Here is a 23,354-nt window from a genome sequence, read left to right on the forward strand (position 1 = left end):
TAAACTGGGGATCAACTTGTATAATTACAAGTTACATTAGCTGATAGGTTACTGATATTACAACTGATATTATAGATAGTGTTATTTATGCCTTAATCCCTGGCTTTTGTCTGTGTTAAGTAACAACTCCTTTCACTTGAAATATACACTAATTGTATGTGTCAGCAGCACTTTATGGCCAGATGAAAACTGTGGCAATAACATTTAAAAAGAGGAATATATTATATACCAGGTTCCCTAGTTTTCTGAGGAGCACGGTGAAAGGACTATTTCCTTGTTGAGGGAATATATAGGGTAATAAACAGTTTTGTGGGTGATTAAGCAGTGAAGTGAAGCCGAATCTTCTAATTACCCACACAAGGTTCTTAGTGCAAATATGTTGTGGTTCCATGAAATGTTCCTTTTGTATATTAGTTTTTATAACATAATTTTCTGAGCTTTAATATAATTTGCTTTATACTAAGCAAAAGCATATGTGTACCGCTCTTTAAAAATCCCAAATTGTATTTCCAAAATTAAAAACCAAGTTAATATCACAAGACCCTAAAATAACTTCCATTTTTCTGTAAACTATTTTTGTACTGAGAGAAAAGCAGGAAGAAGAGGAAAGGGGACGACATTTCATCCAGAACAGATATGCCTTTGGGTGACGCAGCCAGTAAAGCTGAAACATCTCTGTGTGCTTCTGAGAAAGAAAAGCTACACTCTGTATCTTTAGGAAATCAAATTTGTATCTGCTGGACAAAAAGACTATCTGCTCTCACTTGTTTCTGGAATAGGGTGTTAATCATCATGCAGAAATGTTAAACTTCATTGATTAGATTAATCAGAGTATTGTTTTTGCAAAAAAAAAAACACTAGTTATCAAGGAGCTGGGAAACTACATGTTCTTCAGCTGTCGCTGGCTTGATGGTTGAATCTTTGAGCTCGTTTTTTTAAGACAGCCTTCAAAAAGCAATGGATTACTTCATGGAAACCTAAGTTTGAAAGGAGGATTGGAAAAAGCCCAGCAAGAACAATTTTTCTGACTCTGGGGATTAATGTAATACAGCTGAGTGTTGTGTAACAGATTTCCTAGGAAAATACCTCAAGACCTGTTTAGTGGGAAGCTTGAAAGGCACCCAAACCCCTGAGAGTAAGAAGTGGAGATAGTGATGGGGGCTTTGATTGGTCCCTGCACATTCGCTGCAAATTGACTCAGATTTCTTGAACAAAAAGATCCCATTAATTATACTGAGCTTTAATTTTTTTTTATATAATAATGGTCAACCATGCATTCCAAGCCAGTTATTACAATTTGCATCAACCATGGTTAGACTGATTCAGAGGAGATCCTGTAGCCTATTCAAGTTTTATAGGCAACCATTTTTATAGTGCTTATGGTAGAAATCCATCCTGGGGGCTATTTGCATCATGCTAACTTTACAATATGGATGTATGTTTGTGTGCATACATATGTATTATATTCTTTCATTAGAAAGGCAGGTTAACAGAGGAGGAGAGATGGAACGCTCTTCCATCTGCTAGTTCACTTTCCAAATGTCCTCAATGGCTCAGCTGAGCTGATCTGAAGGCAGGAGTTTCTACTGGGTCTGCCACACGGGTGCAGGGTCCCAAGGATTTGGGCCAACCTCTGCTGTTTCCCCAGGCCACAAGCAGGGAACCGAATGGGACATGGAGCACTGTGACTAGAACCAGCATCCACATGGGATGCTGGTACTTGAAGCTGGAAGGTTAACCTGTCGGGGCACTGTGCCAGCCCCCATCATGCTAGTTTTCAAAAACCCAAATTAAAACTGCTTTCGTTAGTGACGTGTAAAGATAGCACTCTATATATCTGACAGTGCTCCTTAAAAGGCCCATTGCTGGGTCCTAACCTGAAAGATAATCTACAAAGTGTAGGAACTGACAATTCCAATAATATTTCCCTCGTCAAGGAAGAGAATTGATCAGACGAGACTCAAGAGTGGAGTAGAGCCATTCATATTTCTGGAATTTGGAAGCCTTTTAGTCATGTGAAGTCATTATCCATATTTTTTAATTGTATTGTAGATAATATTTACTTATCATATAAATCTTAAGACACTTAAGATAAAAATATTCACATTGCATAGTCATCAGATTGTTTATTTGGTTGTAACTATTGTCACTAGTAAGCATTGATACAATAATTATTAACCAACTAGAATAAGTTAAAAAAACTGATATCATTCAAAATGGTGACACACATACACATAATAACTTGAAGTAAATGTAAACAAAGAAATGTCTCTACAGTGAAAATTCCAAATAGCTGATGAGAGGAATCGCTGAGGACATAAAAGCAGAAACACACAGTCTACACCAAAATAATCTATAAAGTAAGTGCAATTCCCATCAAAACACTGTGGCAATTCCTCAAAGAAACAAAATCATCATCACAGAATTGACGTGGAAGAGTCAAAGCAACCCTGAGAACCAGAACAATGCTGGAGGCATCACAAAACCAGACTTGAAGACACACTGCAAACAACAGTCAAGGCAGGACAACATAAAAAGACGCAGAGATGAATGAAAGAGAATAGAAACTCCAGAAATCAATCCATATTTTATAGCTAACTGATTTTCACCAAACACACGGAGATCATTCTGAGGGAGTGTCTTCAATAAATGTTGCTAGGAAAACTGGGGGGAAAATGGAACTGAGGTTTCCAAAGACCCATCTTTGCAACCCCAGACTGCTGGTGATTGACTTGCTGTGCACCGGCCAGAGGCTGCTCCCCTGTTTACCTTGCTACAATGTGTTGTGTTGCAGCTCCATCCTACTTCTGTTTTTGCAAGAGTATTTCCGTGAGCACTGGCTGGGTACCAGGGCTAAGCTTTTTTCTCTTCAGTACTGTTGCTTTTGTTTCTCGTGACTTTCATCTTACTTCCTCGAGGCCTCTCCCAGTTCCTTGAACAGTGCCTTTGTAGAAGCTTCTCTGGGAAAGGCTTGGGGGAAATCAGTTGCAATGTTTAGACAATGAAAACAAGAAAACAAAACAAAACAGGAGGTTAGCCAAATATTCAATACAATATGGGTTTACAAAGAAATATCACATGATAGCTTTTTTTTCCTTTGAGTCTGGTTTTGCTTTCTGACCACCTAGCCTATATAGGATTTGCTTTATCAATACCAGTGCACTGCTTCTGCAATGGCTTTCTGCTGTGGGGGGTCTGTGATTTGGACACAATTTCCTTTTGGTCTCTTTGGGAGGGATCAACATGGAAACATCCTGGATGATGTCATCTCATGATGTCCGCAAGACAGCATTGTTTAAAGATGTTGAAGTATTTTTTTTTATATATTTATTATTTAACTTCAGTAATTACATTGTATTATGTGACACAATTACATAGATACTTGGGTTCTCCCCACCCCTCCCCAAACCCTCCCACCATGGTAGATTCCTCCACCTTGTTGCATAACCACAGCTCAAGTTCAGTTGAGATTCCCCCATTGCAAGCATATACCAAACATAGAGTCCAGCATCTTATTGTCCAGTCAAGTCCAACGGCTTCTTAGGTATACCCTCTCTGGTCTGAAGACAGAAAAGATGTTGAAGTATTAAGAATAAGACATTCTACTAGAAGAGTTTATTCTAATTGCACACGAAATACTTTTGCCAACACATTTTAAATAAAAATCATTTCCGCTTGAATCAAGTTGATTTGGCATATGCTTTCCAACAGCTTTAAATTCTGGTTTCACTATTCTGTTCAGAGAATTTTGGCATAAAGTTTTGTTTTAAAGACATTTCATTAAATAAATGTTATTAATCTTGGTTTCTGATAATTGTGTGTGTATACAATCTTAAATTTGAAATGTAAAGCCAATGTCTCCATGTTCTCATCCCAGTCTTCGCCCTGTTCCGTGCTATAAACATGCTGTAAAAAGAAAGTACAGTATATAGTGAGTGTTAGCAGTTCACCTCTGTAGTGAGTGCAGGGTCCTGGGTGTCATAGGCCTTCATTAAATTGGATTAAAACTTTGTCTGCATTCAGTTGTCACAGTTTTTCTTACTTATTATGATAAGCCTGAGTGAGCAACTACAGTTAAAATAGATTTCATGTTTTTTGGGGGGGTGGTTATAATTGCTTTGAAATAAGGAATAAAAAAACAAAAAGTAAAAATATGGTATAGTAGATCAAACCACAGTGTGTATTTTAAAAAATTGTTTTAACAGCATAATCCAAGAGTAGCATGTTAACACAAAGAACACAAAGTTCTCTTTTTCCAGGGGTTGCAATTATTTTCAGAACCATTCTTTCAGAATTTGCCCTTGAACAATCCCTTTTTGGAAGTGAAATAAACAAAGTGCTGAGTCTCCCTATAATGCAATGACCTTGCTTTGTATTGACAAAAAAAAATCTCTTACAACTGGTTCTTATGTACTGCATGTATTGATGTGTTTTGAAGGCCTGGATGAGTGAGTAGAAACTAGAACTGCGCACTCTTTGTAGAAGTTTTAAAAAAAAAAAAAACTTTTAGGCCACAGAGATTTTTAGCAATATCATTTCAGATTGGATTTGCACTTGGAAACTTAAGCTAGGTAATCCTGTGATGTTTATCTGTTGGAAAGTTTTTATTTTAGTGACATATTTCTGCAATTGGAGTTTCATCCAGGGTAGCTTTTCTAAAGTGAAATCCTTGCTCTCTGGCTACTTGAATGGTAGCTGAAAAAGGCTTGTTCTAATCTGAATTTTCCCATAAGGTCAATTGTTTAAATCACAGCTCAAATAAGTAGCGTGCCTTATTTAGAGGGACTTATTTAGCAGTCTGAACATTATCTCTATATAATAGAGATATGAATATTTAAAACTCAAATGTGTTGTCTGATAATGTATTGTTAGATAATGCATCGCTACTATAATGTGAACAATTCTTACCTGTCATATAATTTAGACAGTTCCTGTCATAGGAAGTCAAATCCACTGCCTGAATATTCTTCAAATTATACTTTTTAAATTATTATTGTTTTAGTTTATGACATAGTTCCATAGGCTCTGGGATTCCCCCAACCCCTCCCCAAGCCCTCCCCCCATTATTGTTACAGTTGCACAGCTCATAACCAGTGATAACTCCATGTAACTCCAGACCAATGGAGATTGTAGAATACCTGCCAATTTTAAGAATCTGCAGTCCATATTTTCCATCAAGATAACTCTCATTAAGATGAATTTCCAATAGCATCTGAGTTCTGGTTATGTGGATGTAACATATTTTAGGAAATTTAGAAAATACAGAAAATTTTAAAAGATAGTGAAAGTCATTACTTACCTAACTCCCTAGTACTATTAAAGTTTGAGCGTTTCCTTTTAGGAGTTCATCTGCTAATGTGTGAGGTTTCATCAAGAAGTTTATGGAAGGAACATTTATGCAAAAGCACAGTGACATATGCAGCTGAACCTGCGTGCTATGGAACAGCACGCATCTCTAAGATGATCAGGACCTTTGGGCTCTCTTCTGAGTCCTTGCTAGAACTGCCCTCCCTGCTCTTTTCATGGCAGTACTCTTCAAATCCCTTCAGCCTCTGTGCATGTTTCAATTCCAAAGCTTGCATTATCAGCCATGCAGGGACAATAGTACTACACTCAACTCTGCTTCTTTCTGCCTTCACCCAAGGTGCTAGAGCCAAGGAGGTTAAATTGAATAATTCCTAAATGACAGAAATTAATTTCTCACACTTTTCAGGCCAGAAAATCTGAAGCTCTGTTGCTGATAGACTGTGTGCTTGGTGAAGGCTTTCCCATGACTTCATAGATGATGACCCGTTGCTGTATTTCAGGGGATACAGGGAACAAATGTTGGGTTCTTACATGGTGGAAAGGCCAAAGGAGCAAAGCAGGAATGTGAAGGCTCCTTGAAGCCCTTCAAACAGTAGTAATCCCACACATGGACATGCAGTCCTTATGATCTAGTCACTTACTAATTGTTCAGACAGAAGAGACTTCACTCTGGTAACCCCTCCACTGCTTCGCTTCTCAGATGGCTGCAATGGGCAGAGCTGAGCTGATCCAGGAGATTCAGAAGAAGCTCCTGCATGGATGTAGGGACCCAAGGACTTGGGCCATCCCCTGGCTGCTTTCTCAGGCCATAAGCAGAGAGCTGAATCAAAAGTGGAGCATCTGGGACAGAAATCAGTATCTGAATGGAATGCCAGTGCTTGAAAGTAGAGTATTAGCCCATTGAGCCATGGTGCTGACCCCATTTGTATCTTCTTAAACAGCTGTGTTGGGATCTCTTTTCTTTTCTTTTTTCTTTTCTCTTTTTCCACAGAGGTGTACAATCAATGAAAACACCTTTGTATGTGGGCCTTCCTCATTTCTATTCAACAGCTTACAGTAGATGTGCAAGTCATTTACAAGGCAAGCAATGGCTATTAGCTTGTTCCAAATTTAGCAAGCACTGACCATCAGTAAGTGGGAACTTGAGATCTTCCTAAATGCCAAGGAACAAATTTCCCTAGTTTCTAGTGTTTGTGGACCTTGTACAAAACCCTTACAAAACAAACTTAGCCCAAAGAAAACATCTTCCTGGTGTTTGTGCCTTTGCTTTCTTAGAGCAGGTGAATTTGATGTCATCTTTCATGCTTAAATAATCACATATAGTGTGGCAATAGTGAGAGGCAGCATCAAAGAGCTCTATTTTCTAATGAGGAGAAGATTTCGATCAGATTGTTTTAGGTCCTCACACTCTTGCTTTTTAAGATTATAATTTGAAACTTCTTCAAAAGCAACTGACTTTTGCTAATAATTATTAGAAAAAAATGAATGCGCCTGACAGGGAAACACTCTCCTTCCCTTCAAAACCCAGAATTAGTAAACCCTTGTATGAACTGTCACTGGTTACCTCCTTTTCCCATTCCTACCCCCCCAACTCCCCAGGAGATTGCTCTTTTATCTAGCATCTAGCTTGTTCTCAGTAACTGGAATTGTGATAATAACCCATATTTTAGATATAGACAGATAGACAGCTGATGTGGAACCTTCCCTTTCCTGGTAGTCTCTACTGAACTACAGAGGCCATTGATAGAGTTCATTATTATGCTGATAAATGTCAGTAGTCACCATTGGCTAGATACACCTTTTCTGTTAGTAAGGAACTCGGATTACCTATATCTTTGTTTTTTAAACTTTGAGAGGCAGGAAAGCATGATGGTTCCTTTGGAGACGCTCAAGTCTACAGCTGGTTCACTCCCCAGTGCTCACAAAAGGCAGGTCCAGGTAAGGCAAAACCCAGAAGCTTAAAACTTCATACAGGTCTCTCACAGGAGTGCCTGGGGACCAAGGAGTTGAGCCAAGTCCAAGAAGCTGGACTTGGAAGCTGAGCTGAGACTCAAACGCAGGCACTCTGATATGGGATGCAGCCACCTAAAGGGCATCTTACTCCCTACATCAAACTCCCAGTCATGTTTATATTTATTTAACATTTATTGTACACCTTCTATGAGCTAAGCAGTATACCTACTGGAACACCTAATATAAAAAATTTGGATATATTTGGGCTTTTTCTTTTTTAAATATTTATTTGACAATCTTGACATAATTAGGGTAAAAAGGTTCAAGCACTACAGGAAGGATGGGCAAGACAATTAGTTCCGTATTGTTTCCTTAAAATCCCTTTTTACATCCGACATATTAAGGGAGAAGCCCCACCTAGTCTCCCACCCACCCCAGGTCCCAGATGTGGGACATGCTCCGAGGGTCTTGTTCTAGTGGTTTTGATAGTTCAACAGTTCTGAATTGCTGCCACTCTCACCACTCCAAGCACGATGAGGTCGTTGGAGAATCCACTGATTGACATAGTCTATCATAGAGTCTCCGTTTGCCCGGTATTTTCATTGCCAACGTATAGCTGAGGCAGTTGATTGACTTGTTCTGTCCTCTGTCATTTGATGGTTAGGGTTCTGAGTCTGGAAGCTCGATTGGGGAGATCCCCAAAGAAACTTTGTGTGAAGTGTTCCCAGACCAGATTCTTGTATGTACTAGCAAGCACAGGGCCTGGCACAGTCCATCGCCCCGATCAGCTGGTGGTTGTAGTTGCTGGGTTGGTTCTGTTTCCATCCCTGTCTTCCACTGGAACCAGTGGGTGTTTGCAGTCTAGCCTGGTTCTGCCCAGCACATATTCGGCCCTCACATAAACCAGTGGGAGCCGCAGCCTAGTTCGAGTGACTCAAAATAAGCCCCACCAGGCCCACCCCCTACCCTGGTTTGGATATATTTCTAAGTGAAATCTCTTAGAACATGACATGTGCTAACATCTCACAGCCTTTTGCAGCTTAAAAAGTTAATTATTACCCATGTATATATGATTGCCTTTGATTCTGATGTTAAATTTCCAGTATAAACATTGAGATGTGAAGTTTCCAGTATTTGAATGAAGATAACAAAAGATGACTGTTAAGAAGTATTCACTTGGTCAGATACTATGCTGTAAGTTTAAGTTTCTACCTCCTCCCTTTCACACTCATTATACAGTGCCCCCATCAGCTGCAATATGTATTTAATTACTATGTGGTTCTTTCTGTGTTCTAGCATGAAATTCTTTCACTTGAAATTAAGATGCCATTTGTTTGAATTTGCCTCAATACCCTTTGATATATTCCCCACACACGTATAAGTTATGTCTAAAGAAAAATTGCTCCTTCCCAAAAGATTAATTGCTTTGATTTGAGTTACTGATGGTGTTTAGTGAAGTCTCTATGATAGAATGCATACCAAACATTTGACCCCCTCAATGAGCAATAATTTTAATTTGACAGCTTCTGTTTATTCTGGTTCCACAACATGCCAGTTGTGTTGCCACGATGCAAAAAATATCACCTTTCAAAGTCCTAGTTTTTCATCAGCAAAATGTGAATAAAAACAGTACCTGCTTAAAGAATATGTTGAGGAATGAATGGGATAGTCTTCACAGAACCTGTAGCATAGTGCATATTGTAAGCACTCAGTAAACTGTTGAGATGGCATTTGACAGACAGTAGAGATGACAGCTGGCAAACTTGCTTGCACACTGGCTCGAGCCTTGGCTGCTTCACTTCTGATACCGTGGGAAAAGTAGTGGAAAATGGACCAAGTAGCTGGGTTCCTGCCACACAACTGGAAGATCAACACTGAGTTCCTGTCTACAGCCTGGCCTAACTCCAGCTGTTGCAGGCCATATAGGGAGTGAGCCAATAGATGGAAGATACCTTTCTGTCTCCCATCCCCCACCCTTTCTCTTTCAAATAAATAAGTAAGTAAAACAGTTGTTTGGAAGATATAGCTATTATTGCCCATTGAATTGAGGGGACACTCTGGTAATGTTTGGGTTTGGTGATTTGAAAGTAGTCAGAAAATAGAACATTACAGTCGGTAGATTCCTGTCCTGATTATTCAAGTAAATTGGGTCCAAGGGGACTTGAGTATATAATACTTGCATTGATAATAACCACATATATGACACATATCCTTTATGGAGTACTTTGGACTAAGGATGAAACTGCATCTGTTTTCAACTACAGTTTCATGTGGTCTTGCCAACAAGGCCATGAAGTGGGTGGTTTCAGCATGTCTGTGAAATAGGTGAAGAAACTGAATTGACATAAATCCTCCAAACCCATCGTCTAGAGCTTCCTGTGCTGGCTCTGACAATGTGAACAGGCAGAACAGAATTGCTGCTGTGTAGCCTTCCAATATAGAGCTCCAGTTCACAATTCCAATACAGAAATACAAATTGTATTTCCATTGTCCTTCAGTGTGTTTTTTTGGCAAGATCTTTTAATTCTTTCCTGGAGATCTTGAATGTGAACATATATTACCCCATTATTAATCCCTCTTTATAAACATAATTCATCTGAACTGTTCAAAACCTGCATTCACTGTGGGCTCCAGTGCACTTGGGCACTTTGTCCATAAGTGCAAAGGTTGCTCTTGCAGAGGTGGACACCAGTCTACATGCACATCACACTGCAGGAGGTACATAGTTTCCAAGGGGTTCTGCTGAAGTCCCTTTCCCAGGGTTGAAGTGAAAATAGACCTCTCCCACCAACTCCAGAGCTTGCCAAGAATTTCTCCCAACAAAGTTTTCAATTTCAAACTCCAGAACGTCGATGTGGGTGTGGCATTTAAGAATTGTGCAACTGGTTCTGAGAATCCTCCTTTGGGGATTCAGCATATGGTTTGACATCTGCTTTGGAAAGTGTTAATTATTGTCTTCATGCTTCAGCCAAAACTTTTGAATTCTATTAAATAAAATAATTTGGGAGAAAATATCCCCATGTTCATGATTTCTACATTTTCTCTTCCATTTCTCAGTGCAGCTGAATTGGTAGCATGTGGTGGGAAGAATAAACGTGTTGTAGTCGCATCCCTATTTAGATTATCAGGAAGATGTTCAAACAGCCGTGTTGGAAAATATCACAATCACTTGTTGCTCCAGTTAGGCTACCATTCCCCCTGTTGGATTGCCCTGTTCCTCCTTGATGGGTTCCCTTTATCAGAGGCAACTTGTTTTGGTTGTGAGCACAGTGTCTAGGGCTGGACAATCTGCACAGTTAGATTCCAGCCATGACACTTATTGTGTGTTTTTGGCAGGTTGCTCATCTCTGTGAATTTCAGTTGCCTTACATGTAAATTAGGAGTAATAGCAGTTGCCCCCAAGAGTTGTGGGAATAAATGAATTACTTTATGGAAGGCTGTTCTAATTGTGTCTGGTATACAGCAAGTGCTGTGTGAGCGGAAGTAGCAGGAACTGTGGTTGACATTCCTGGGTCAGTATTGCTTCTCCTTTAGGACTCATTGTAATAACACCTTCTGTACTCACCAGTGACTGTTTGAAGGTTGTTGTGTGTCTTGCTAGGTACAGGGTTGAAACATAATAGACATGGTCAGGAACATTAGTTTCTTTGGCCTCTGGCTTTTGTTGAGTGGTTGAATCCAACTCTTAAATTCTAAAAATGAATCCGTAATACTTAACATTGTTTTTTAATGTGAATATATAAAACATATACCATGTGAATGAGAAAAGGATTCTAATTATTAATAGTCTGCCGTTTGCAATAGCTCAACAACTAAAAAGTGTTTTTCCTTTTGTACAGCTCATTAACAAAAGCTAGAACTTACCAAAATGCTACCTTATCAACATAAGAAGGCAAAAATATTTAGAACAAGATGTCTCTTTAGTAACCAAGAACACGTCACATTAATGGAAAATCAGCCCTCATTTAGGTTTGTGTATGTGTTTTCCTCTGTGGAAAGCAAAAATGGACATGTCTGTTCTATGTTTACAATGCCACTGCGACTGCCGTGAGCAGGTGAGTCAGTGTAGCTTACAGAGGAAAGCTGTCAAACACAATGACTAGTTATAACAAATACGTTGTTTAGACAGATTCTGCCTCATTTTATCTGTCTACCCCAAGGGACCTGAAGCTTTACTATCTTCATACTCCCTCAGTCTCAGCCTTGTCATCTAGGATAATGGTGTAGTTAAATGCATTGTACTTGGAAATGCTGTTGCTTGAGTCAAGGTTGTGCAGGTTTTAGCTTCTCACAGCCAGTGCTTGGTAAACTTCTCAGCTGTGTGATGCACTTTAATATTAAACATTGCTGGACGAGAGGGACAGGTGAGCGTTGATGAAAACAGACTGAGATTAATTTTATTTCTTTTGTGAAAATCTAGCATTTTTAAGAGCACCTGTACAAAACGATTGAAATTATTGGAACACATTCTTTTAAATCTGATTTTTGACACAACTCTCTCTTCTCTCTCTCTCTCTCTCTCTCTCTCACACACACACACACACACACACACACAGAGGCTGAGGGCATTTCACCTATTGGTGGTAGTCTTCAAGAGTCTCCTTCCAGTACTCCTTGGGAACTTGCAGCATTTTCCTGAAGGAGGTTAATGGCAGGCAATCAAATTGTGGACTTGCTGAAAAACAGCAAGTGGACTTTGGGTGCATAGTGTTCCTGAATGCAGCACAATACATCTTCTCAATAGAAGTGTGTGACGAGACATCACTGAGGGTGTACAGTTAGGAAGTGGAGGTATTGATTCAGCCAGTGTTTCTTCAGCTACACTCAGTTTGGAGAATTGTGGAGCAGGATCTAGCTAATAGACCTTATTAATTTAGAAAACCATGCTAATTTAGGTGGAAAACCATACCAACCAATTGCAAGGTGACCAGTTGAGACCCTTTTTATACTTATAAAGAAACCTCACAATACTGCCCTTACTTGAAATATTTGACATGCAGATACAGCTGCTGTAATTTTTAATGTTGCTTCAAGTATTCCACAGTCTTCTGCAGTGTCATTGATTAGATGAATTTCACAAGGAATAGATACCTAGAAATAGCAGACAGAGTAAGATAGCAAAATTTAGCAACCTTCTTAGTCACTATAATTCATAAATTACTTCTGAGCCCTTTGTAGCAAAAAATTGCAAACGTTTTTCCTCAGTCTTTCCCAAGTATCACTTTCCTCTTAAATTCATTGTATTTATTCTTCCAAAAGGTCTGTCCTAAAGTACAGGGCTCCTTGGACCTTATAGTTGAAGAATACATGGCTAGCTGTATAATTCACTCTGTTTTGCAATTTGTCTTTTTTATGTACATAAATAAAAGACATAAAATAAAATTTCCAGTTAATATATCTGAAAGTGGTGGGTGGGTTTTTTTAACAAGAAGTTTTTATTAAAATATTACCAGAAATATGGACTGTGTCTTTTTCTGCATCAGTCCATTTTAAGTCTACTGCAACTGCTAATCAGTTAAGATCTATTAGGAACATAAAAAAAAATCCCTCAAATAATGAGTCACTGTCAGGTCTCTTTTATCCTCGTTAATCTGTGGAAATTATATTGATCTAAAAAAATTAAAAACTAGAGATTCAGTCATCCATGGGTTCAGCTTTGCTGGGAGGCAGGATTGCCCTGTGGCAAGTGTATCCCAAGTACAGAATCCAAAGCACAAACTAGGACTTCTCATCAAGCTGGTGGTGGTTTATTTCATTAGCTGGCATGACAGTGGCTTCTAGCCATCTTCCTTGCTTGAAGGAAGATGTGTATCCACATGCCTAACTTCTGTCCCTGTGGGAGAATGCCTCAAAAATCCCAATCGTAATGCGACTTGGCATCCTCATCTACGGTTCTGTGACCAAAGTTTTAAGCTGCAGCACAGTGGCCACGTCACTATTTCTAATAAAGACCATATGTTTTGGCTTATCATTGGTCTGACTGTGTCTGAGCAAATATGCTGTAGTCTTCTACAAACAAGGAGGTCTAATGGAAGGAAGATTTTTGGTCATTGGGGAATGGGTCTGGTAAAAGTTTTCACAAGTTTCCCATAGTTGACTGCTCTCTAGCTCAGATCTTGTTATATCCTGTATCCTGGTGGTGTTAAGTTGTATGACAGTGAAGATAAGAGTTTTAATATTTAGGAACTTGCTTCTCCCACATTTCTGCACTTCACACCACTATCCCATCCTTCCCCAGCATCAGCATCTTCATATCATCTGAACTGATAATTCTAGGAAGGGTAAAGTTGCATTAAGATCAATCCCCTTGTCACTGTAGGAAAGATTTAAAAGATCAGACTTGATTTCCTTGCTAGACATAATGCTATTTGTTATATGTTTTAAACTCTAATTACATATACCATAGTAACAAAAACCAGGATATGTTTTCATGCTGGTTATAATATACAGCATCTATTTGTCACAAAAATAGAACAAATAGATGTGGACAAGCTGGATTATATGATGTCCAAGTTTTCACATAAAAAAAGTACACGTAAATTAAATGGTTTGGGGATTAAACATTTTGGAGCCCCAATTTTATCAAAGTTGTGTGAGCTCTGGCAAGTTTCTTAACTTTTTTGCACCTGATTTTTCATTTATAAAAGGTTTAGGTGGCACATATCTTCAAAACTAATTTTTGAGAATTAAATGAAATTCTGAACTTGAATTCCTGGCACATAGTAAATGCTGAATAAGTGTTAACTATTTGACTACTTCTGTTATTCCTACTGCTGTTTGTATGGCTGTGCTATTATTGTTGTTTTCCATTTCATTATTCAATATCCTTTGGCTTTCCATTTTCTACTCTGTGTCTTTGTTGCTCTTAACTATGTTTCCCAAATATTTCTAAAACATGTATATTTTACTCCTTGTGGCCATTTATTTTGTACCTATTGAAGTCCTTTTCATCTTTTAAGTGCTAGCTAAATTGAGTCCCTCATTCAATCTTCATAAATCTACCAGTTAAAAATCAATATTTCACAGCTTTGTATTCAAATGCATTGATTTTTTCCCCTTTGTCGTAGCATTTTCATTCTTTCTTACAGCCATTTTTCAACTTTCTCCATTTCTCTGCCCTCTCCCCCTCCCCCATCATTATGTTGTGAAGTATTTGAAAGTTTCTCACTCAATCCTTTCCCCTTCATCTAATGCTCACCAATAAGCACAATGCTTGTCTAGCTGATCACAGGTCAATCAATACTTCCAGCATGTCCCTGTACTTGCAATACAAGGAAGGTCTCACAGCAAAACAACAGAAAAGCCCCTACATTGTTGGAAGACACCTCGATTGCAGTATGATGCAACTTCTGAGGGTACTTGGAAGACACCTACTGAAAGACTGGCAAGAGGAAATGTGTCATAAAAGAAAGAATTTAAAATACCAAAACAAAAAAAAATCCCTGCAGAATTCTAAAATAGCAACAATTTTAATTTTGTGCTATCCAAAAGAAGATTGGTGGTCATGTCATTAACTAATGCAGCACAAGAGATTGATACGTTCCTTGAGTGATTCACATTACTTTATTCTTAAGTGTTTTAGAATTGTAATTCTTCACATTCTCTTTTTGTGTGTGTGTCACTCATATGTGGCAACTCAAATTTCACCCAGGACTTTGCTTTATTAGAAAATATCGCTTCCTGATACTTTGAAATAATTTGACTTATAACTTCGTGATTCATCACAATAATCGAGAATAATAGAGCATCTATAAGATCTAGTTGCTAATAAAAAACATATGCAAGATTTCATTTATTATAGATTTCTGTGGCTATAGCTTGTAGTGGAAAATTTCAGTAAAATAATAATAATAGTGACATTTTAGGGCTATCGTTCATGCCACAGAATGCCCAAATGCTTCATAATGCTGCATTAGTCCATGTAACAGCTCTGAGCAATCAGACTTAGGTTAAAAGTTTCTAGGGTCATGCCTGTGGGAAGAGATCCCATCTGTGCCTCTCAGCTTGTCTCTGATGTTAGTTAGCGTCTGCCTGATGTCGAAGGCCATGCACTTGACTATTATGTTAAGGTACCTGTCAGTGATGATGCTAGATACAGGAAGAGTTGGAGGGCAAACTTTCCTCAAGCCACTTTTGTACAGCCAAAAAAAAAAACCTGTTTGGATATTGCATATTCATCTTGATGGTGACTGGGGTTAGGAGTAAGGGATTACTGAGAAAAACATCGAGGACTAAGCCCTTCCACAATACCATCTGCCATCACTCCAGAGTCAGGAAGGGAAGCTAGAGCAATCTGTATTACAGGTGTATGGTTCCAGTTCTGCAGATTCCCAAACATATGGCTATTGAAATCTCTTACAGAAAGGCGTGCATTTGCATATAACCTATGCACATTCTTTCCTGTACTTTAAATCTCTAGGTTACTTTTAGTACCCAATACAAATGTAAGTGCTGTGTAAATGGGTATTTGATGGTATTTTTCATGCAACTAAAAAGCAAAAAGTCCATACATGTTTAGTGCATACAAAATTTCTCCAAATATTTCCAATCCATAGTTATATCTATTGTTGGTTGAACCTGTGGGTTTGGAAGGCTACCTGTATCCCTAAATACTTGTGAAGAAAAATTCTCTTAGGAATTTCACCTTTTCTGGAAAACCAAGCAGGTAAGATCCAAAAATATACCTTTGTTACTTTGATAGTCATAGTCAGATTTCACCAGAAGAAATATACTTAAAAGATTTCTGAAAATCCTGAAGAAAAATACTAACTCCCCGAGGTTTGTACTCCTCTGAACACAAGGCAGGTCACGTTAGGACAGAAGGATCAGGGCAGTACCACACCCCTCAGCAGTTAGCAGTACAGGAAAGACGAGATTCCAACTTATTTTCCAAAGTTTAAGTTATATTACCAAATGTGCATGAAATGTAGCATGACTTCATCTTTAATTATTTAAGATAATAATACTGACATAGCCATTTTTACTTAAGAATCTCAAACAGTTATGACAGCATTCCCTTGTGGCAGTAAACAGTTTCATTATTGTTTCTGTCCTTGTTTTAGCTCATTTCTTTAGTTCCCTTTTATTCCTTACTGTACAACAAACTTGAAGAAGAACAATTGTTTTTTCCACATAAATGTCTTCTTAGGATAATTATCAGGCCCCGCGGGGGTCTCTGACTACCCTATAGCTGACTTTGTCCAACACAACAGAAAACATCTCTGGTTTATCATCCCATTAATGGCAAGCCTTAATTCCAATTTAGGTATCCCTTAAAATTTTGTTGTCAGTGAACTCTTGCCTTCGGCACCATCATTAATGATACATTTCTCTGAGTCGCCTGTGATGTTCACCCAGTAATAAGGATCTGCTAAAGGATCTCTTAGCCGATTTCTCAGACATCATGAAATTTCCAGGATTCTGCTTGGAGTGCGTCAGGTCATCCAAAGTTGTGATTCTGAGACTTCAGACACTGAATTGTAAAATAACTCTTGAGTTTTATAGCTGTCAAGAGCAAGAACATATCGGGTCAGCTAAAGACAGAAATATTTCATCTCCAATTTGATTTACTTGATATTTTGGCTAGAAGTGCAGAGATGTCATAAATAGTGGGTGGTGATTTACAGTGTAACTACATAAAAGACTACCATAATTCAGAACCACCGGCTGGAGCATGTGACAAACTCTCATGGTTGTGGTATGGCCCGAGCTGACAGCTGCTGCTCCTTTGAAGCAAGGTCATTTGACAATGCAAATGACATTCTGCCTCTTTGCTCATCCCTTCAAGGATGTTCAAGCAGAATGAAGCATCTTCTATCTACTGGAGCACAAAAATGTTTACAAGCATTCCAGATATAAGGAAACCGACTTGTTTGTTCAATTGCTCCCAAAAAATGTTAGGATACAACTTAATAAGTCAATCCTGTTTGTTTTTTTCAAAAAAAATTCAAAGCACAATAACTTCATTTGTAAAAACTCTGCTGCTCAGACCCGGCACAGTAACCTAGTGGCTAAAGTCCTCAACTTGCAAGTGCCGAGATCCCATATAGACTCTGGTTCTAGTTCCAGCAGCCCTGCTTTCCATCCAGCTCCCTGCTTGGGGCCTGAGAAAACAATCAAGGACAGCCCAAAACCTTGGGAGCCTGCACTCATTTGGGAGACCTGGAAGAGGCTCTGGGCTCCTGGCTTCGTATCAGTGCAGCTCCAGCCATTGTGGCTGCTTAGGGAGTAAATCAGCAGACAGAAAATCTTCCTCGCTGTCTGTCCTCCTCTGTATACCTGACATTCCAATAAAAACAAAATTAAAAACCTTAAAACTTTGCTGCTTTTAAATGGCCCATGTTCCAACTGTATTGGCACATTACCTATGACACCCTTATTTTAAATGAACAATTTAAAACTGAAACTAGTGAAGGGAACTGTCACGTTTAACCACCTTGAGACACCTATTCCTGAAATCACTGACTCTAATTTGGCCTTTGTGCCTGCTTCTATATGGAGTCATGGCCTGTGGCAGCTGAGACCAATTTTTCAGAACAGTCACAGGCTCTTCCTTTATCCCCATCCTTGCCTTTCTGGTCCAGTGTTTACCCGGATCCTGACACGTTAATCTTGGTTTAGAATCCCACCTTAACTTCCTGAGCTGTGTAATCTGACTTGCCTTATTGGACCTTCAGTGTTTCCTATAGAAGAGTGTCCGTATGTTGATGTGCTCCAGTGTACAAGCAGGGACTAGGTTTGGAATTAAGTCCAGGACATTGCATCACTGAGGCAGCTGGGCGCCTTGATCTGGTCATGCACATATCACTGGACTAATATTAACAGTTTAATCGTGTGTCCTGGCTGCCGTAAGATGTGGACTGCACCCATCTGCAAGCCCTCACAGCTCTGGCTATTTCAGATAAGCACCTGACACAACCTAATGTCTGCACCCAGCTTTCCCATCTCTGTACAGAACTCCTCCAGGCTCAATCAGCTGTTTAACCTCAGGGCCAAACACTATGATCCTGGAGGCTACTGAATTCCTTTAGTCTCTCTGGTTTCTCTTGCCCTTGACCCTGACACACTGCAATCACCCCCACTTCCTACTCCACTCTCCTTTAGTCTAGCTTTCAAGGGCATGGATTCCAACAGTAGTTCCATTCTGATTTCCATCTATTCTCTCATAACTTTGTGGCCAACTTCCATCCTATGATGAAACCCACTATTCACAATTGGATTTCTATGCTGGGATTGCTGAATCTTATGGGGAAACATCCCATCATTTGTAGACCAATGCAACAAGCTACAACTTATTTTCTCCTCTTCTATTGGCTGGCACAGATCTTTTCATAGATCCCCATTAATCTCCCTGATCCAGTATCCATTTGCTCTGAATACCTACCAACTTTCTTCAGAGTCATCACTTTGCCTTCAAACCTCCTGAAAAAAAAAATGATCATCGCTACTTCACTGTGAAATTTAAAATGTCACTGCTCTCACTGGAACATATTCCTGTCTTTCCTCTTGCTTTCCACTCCCTGTGTATCACCAGCTGATCTTTGTAACCTGCCGGCTATGTTTGACTCTCCTTCACCCCTCACTGTCCACGCCATAGGCACAAAGGTCCTCCTTTGGTCTTAGGTGGATTCCACCATCTCTGCTTTAGAACGTCCCTTCCATGTCCCAGGTGCCATACTTGATCAATCCTACCTGCCCTCCCCTCTCCCTTTTGCCTCTTAAGTTTCTCCTGTTGATCTTCTCCCAACATCCTGCTTTTATCTCTAACTTACAGACTTTTTCTCAATATTTCCTCTAGTCTTATGCATTAATAACATCCATTCTTCTCTGACAGTACTTTGAGAAAAAAAACCATTTTCAACCACACCACTCTGATTATTCATTCACTCTTCACTCTTTTATAATCTAGGTTCTCCACTAAAACTCCAAAAGATGCTGTTCTGGATAGTTTAAACCACATTCTAATGGCCAAATCCAGTAGTCATATCTTCATGTCACTGCAAATGATTTTCTTATCTTAAACCATGTTTACAGCTGGTTTTCATTAAATCACTCTCTTGGTTTGTTTAACAATTTTGTTTGCCTACTGTATTCCAAGTTGCATAACATGTGCCAAGGATTCTTTCAGTGGCAAGCAATGCACACTGATTTGTTTGTGTTTTTTCAAATGGTATTTTCCAAATTTACTTTTTGAGAAGCAGGAAGACAGAATGAATTTCCATCCATTGCCTGTCCTTTTCTCTCACTTTTAGTCAAATTTTTCCAGTCCTCCTGCAATCAAAGATTCTGAAGATTATATGTCCTTTATCCTTGACCTTACTAAGTCATTTATTATTTCCAGAGCAGTAATATTTTCTTCTGCCAAGACTATTGCAATTTAAAAATGGCTATACTGGCACAGACGTGTATTTCAACACCATTCAGCCCTTCCTATTTGTTTCAAGGCAATTTTGTAAAGTTATGACAGGTTGGTAGTGATAATTGAGTGACTTTCTGGGCTTTGACACTGTAGTTCATAAGACGACGAGGTGATGTTTCTCAGTAAAAATGAAGGTACTAAGAGGTAATTTTATAATCACACCCCTGTTTAAGTCTGTTCTAATCCTACATTTTCTTGCTGCTCACTTTTAGACACATTTTATCAATCTCTTTTTGTCAGTCAGATCAACTGTCTAATGAGATATTGGCCAACTCTTCCTTATCAAAGAGACATTTATGAATCATTTTGAACTTTTTGTCCAGAAGCTGTAAATTACTGTCACTAAATCTCTATGACATCTTCTAGTAAACAGCAAGAAAAAAACAGTAGACTCCTAGTTTAACCTCCTTCTAGTTTCCTATGGCTATTTCTGATTTAAAAAGAGATCTGAGCTGATCATCTGTAAAAAATGACAACCACTATTTTATCATTTAACTACACAATACGAATTGATTTATTTTCCTATTTTGATCTGGTGAAAGCAAATGCTTTCCTGGAAAGTTTTCTCAGTTTGTCATATGTTGGGGCGTTGGGGTAAAGAGTGGCAAGCAGTCAAACAAGAGATGAGGGACAGTATTACCAGGAATTACAAGTCTTAACAGTCCCCCTAACTGGTTAATTATCTCAGAGCTGAGTCTCACCTTGGTGTAATATCCCCTTAATCCACTCTTTTAACAGACTTCTGGGTTTACTTTCCCAATGGTATTTTCCTGTTTCATTTTCTTTGAGAAAGAACAGTTTCTTGTCTAGCAAAAGTAAGTGAGAAGAAATCGGGTGAAGAAATTGTGACACTTTGAACTCAAACTTTACAAAGTGAGTCAGAGTTAACAACCTAATGATTAGATGTTAGCATGTAGGCTAATGTTCTCATTTTGTCCCGAGTCATGGTAGGAATAATGTGAGTTAGCTTTGCCCCAGTAATGCTTCTACATGATGCTGGAATCAAAATATTCCATACTGGCTAGCAATAGAGTCCCTTAGCAATTGTGACAAGAGGGCTATAAATATTATATGGTTTACATTTACACATAGTACTGAAAAGTTGAATGGTTTAGTACATGTGAGAATATTCAAGAGGAACTTGGAAATGTTTGGAAGGAGTGATATTCCAACAGGAAATCACTCTACCTGAGTAACTTAGGCTCTAATTCTTTCCTGTACAGCAATTCAAAGGTTGTTATTAGCACATTAAATTGGTGATTTTCTCCAGAACATATATTTAACACAGATGGTTACATTGACAGTTTTGTTGAGAGTGTAAAATCAGTTGAATACTAGAAGTTTGGGTAAGCAGTGCTACAAACCTTTAAAATTTGCCTCTTAAGAGGGATTTGAGAACGATCCCTTTCTATGTAATAAGAATTCAATAAAATTTTGAGAATAGTTCACATTTTACTTTGAAAGCCTGCCATTATGTAAGCAACAATTTTCCTCACACAAAGTCCTCTTTGAAAACATCAAAGTTTCATTTTCTGTACACCATTTTCCCTCTCATAATATTTTGATTTTTCTTTTGTTATTTGTTGCTTGTGAATGTGAGATAGAAATGGTAGAACACTTCTTAACTATTTGATAAGGCAGAAATTAATTCATGTCAAAACTACAGGGCAGGAGTTTGACCCAGTGCTTAAGACACCTCTGAGACACCTGAAATCACTTTGTCAAAGTGCCTGAGTTTGCATTTTGGTCCTGGCTTTGTCGGTCCAAAATAACAGTGAGGAGTAGGGTGGTGGTGGTGGTGGTGGTGGGGTGTGTGTGTTGCATTCTCTTGATCTATTTCTGCCTTTCAGATAACAAAATGTTTTTAAAGTAGATAAATAATAAAGTAGGAAAGATCATATGCTTTGTATTTCAGTGAGCATGAACAAAAATAATTATCAAAATATTAGCAAATTGGGTCCAATGATATGTATGAAAGAAAACCAAGTAGAGATTATCCTGGGAATGGAAAGGTATTTAATTTTTGAAGCCAATATAAATTATTATATTAAGGTAATAAAATGGTACAGCCATAGAAACATTTCGATTAACACAAGAAAAAAACTGGTAGACTCAATGTCCATTCATAAGAAAAATTATCAGAAAATCAGAAATATAACTTCCTGATTCTGCTAAAAATCATACAAATGCAAACTAGTTAAGTAATGACACTTAAGTCATAAAGATTTTCATAGTAATAATACATAAATGTTTCCTAAGAGAAAAAAAAAACAAAAAAAAAGCTGTGTGACCGCATCACTTTCATTCAGTATTGTTTTGGAAGTTCTAGATATAAGAAAAATAAGCATACTAATTAAGAAGTTGGAAGTAAAAAATTTTAAAGACATAATTGTACATGTAAAATACTAAAGAATGTACAATAATACTGGTGTAACTAATATGTGAGTTTGATAATATTATTCCATTCGGGAGAGTAAATAGTATACCACAGACTACATTACATACTGTGACTTAGAACTGTTTAACTTTTTAATTTGCTACATGTATAACAGGATGTACTTTTTTGTCTTTTTTTATTTATTATTTTTAATTCATTAATTCCATTGTATTACTTGACTGGACAATAAGATGCTGGACTCTATGTTTGGTATATGCTTGCAATGGGGCAATCTCAACTGAACTTGAACTGTGGTTATGCAACAAGGTGGAGGAATCCACCATGGTGGGAGGGTTTGGGGAGGGGTGGGGAGAATCCAAGTACCTATGAAATGTTTAACTTTTACTATAATTCATTTGTAAAAGCTATAACATTGAGTTAAGGTGGCACTAATTTCCCATACACATGGTGGGAGGGTTTGGGGAGGGGTGGGGAGAACCCAAGTACCTATGAAACTGTGTCACATAATACAATGTAATTAATGAATTAAAAATTAAAAAAACACAGTTTAAAAAAAAACATGATCTTTTGTTTAAGTTTATAAGAAGTACTATATGCAATGTCATAAAACAAAAATAAATTTAACCCTTTATGATCATTTGTCCAAAATAAATTGTTCAAATAGATACCCATATTATACAAGTATTCATGTGATTTTATAGATCATTTTTTCCAACATTGGACATATAAAATGTATACATACTGTAACAGTACCTTGGAGTCCTGATATGCTACCCATAAATATTTGAAACATAATTGCCTGTCATTTGTGTTTTAGAATTAATGGGAAAGTGTTATAAGTAACGCTTAAATTGTAAATATTGTCAAGTTTTAAATAAATGTCCAGGCAAGAAAAATCAAATAGCCAGTGGATATCACGTCTTAGTTTTCAGATGAGAGTGGAGAGTCCATAATAAGGTTAGAGATACTCAGAGAGTGATTCAAGACTTTTGATGGGAAAATGTTTCTGGAAATAGATTGGCAGATGGTTTTTGACCAACGAGGATATCTGTATATGGGCACTGTTTGAATGCAAGCTAAAACGTGTGTATGCCAGTTCCTATGAGTATCATGTGGACTGCAATGGTTTGGACATGAATCTTTGAAAAAATGGTATCTCCAAAGCATAGTAAGATCTCCAAGGCACAGGGATAGGTGGAAAGTAATAGTTCTTAAAAAGAAGTTGACCAAAGCTGTAGCTTTAGTGCATTGCAATACTTCTCTCAGGGTTCAGAAACT

The 23,354-nt window shown here is 38.2% G+C and overlaps 1 protein-coding gene and 1 long non-coding RNA gene across 2 annotated transcripts in view; one reads left to right on the top strand and one right to left on the bottom strand.

The window, feature by feature from the left end:
* The window catches only part of IMMP2L (inner mitochondrial membrane peptidase subunit 2), a 761,903-nt gene that overhangs the window by 706,246 nt on the left and 32,303 nt on the right, over window positions 1-23,354 (top strand). The gene's annotated exons all lie outside the window — the stretch shown is intronic.
* The window catches only part of LOC131477966 (uncharacterized), a 41,285-nt gene continuing 32,471 nt past the window's right edge, over window positions 14,541-23,354 (bottom strand). Inside the window, exon 4 of the long non-coding RNA XR_009244221.1 lies at window positions 14,541-14,630. This is a non-coding gene — a long non-coding RNA (uncharacterized LOC131477966). The remainder of the gene's footprint in view (window positions 14,631-23,354) is intronic.

Source organism: Ochotona princeps, chromosome 25 (assembly GCF_030435755.1).
Source record: "Ochotona princeps isolate mOchPri1 chromosome 25, mOchPri1.hap1, whole genome shotgun sequence".
NCBI classification, from domain to species: domain Eukaryota; kingdom Metazoa; phylum Chordata; class Mammalia; order Lagomorpha; family Ochotonidae; genus Ochotona; species Ochotona princeps.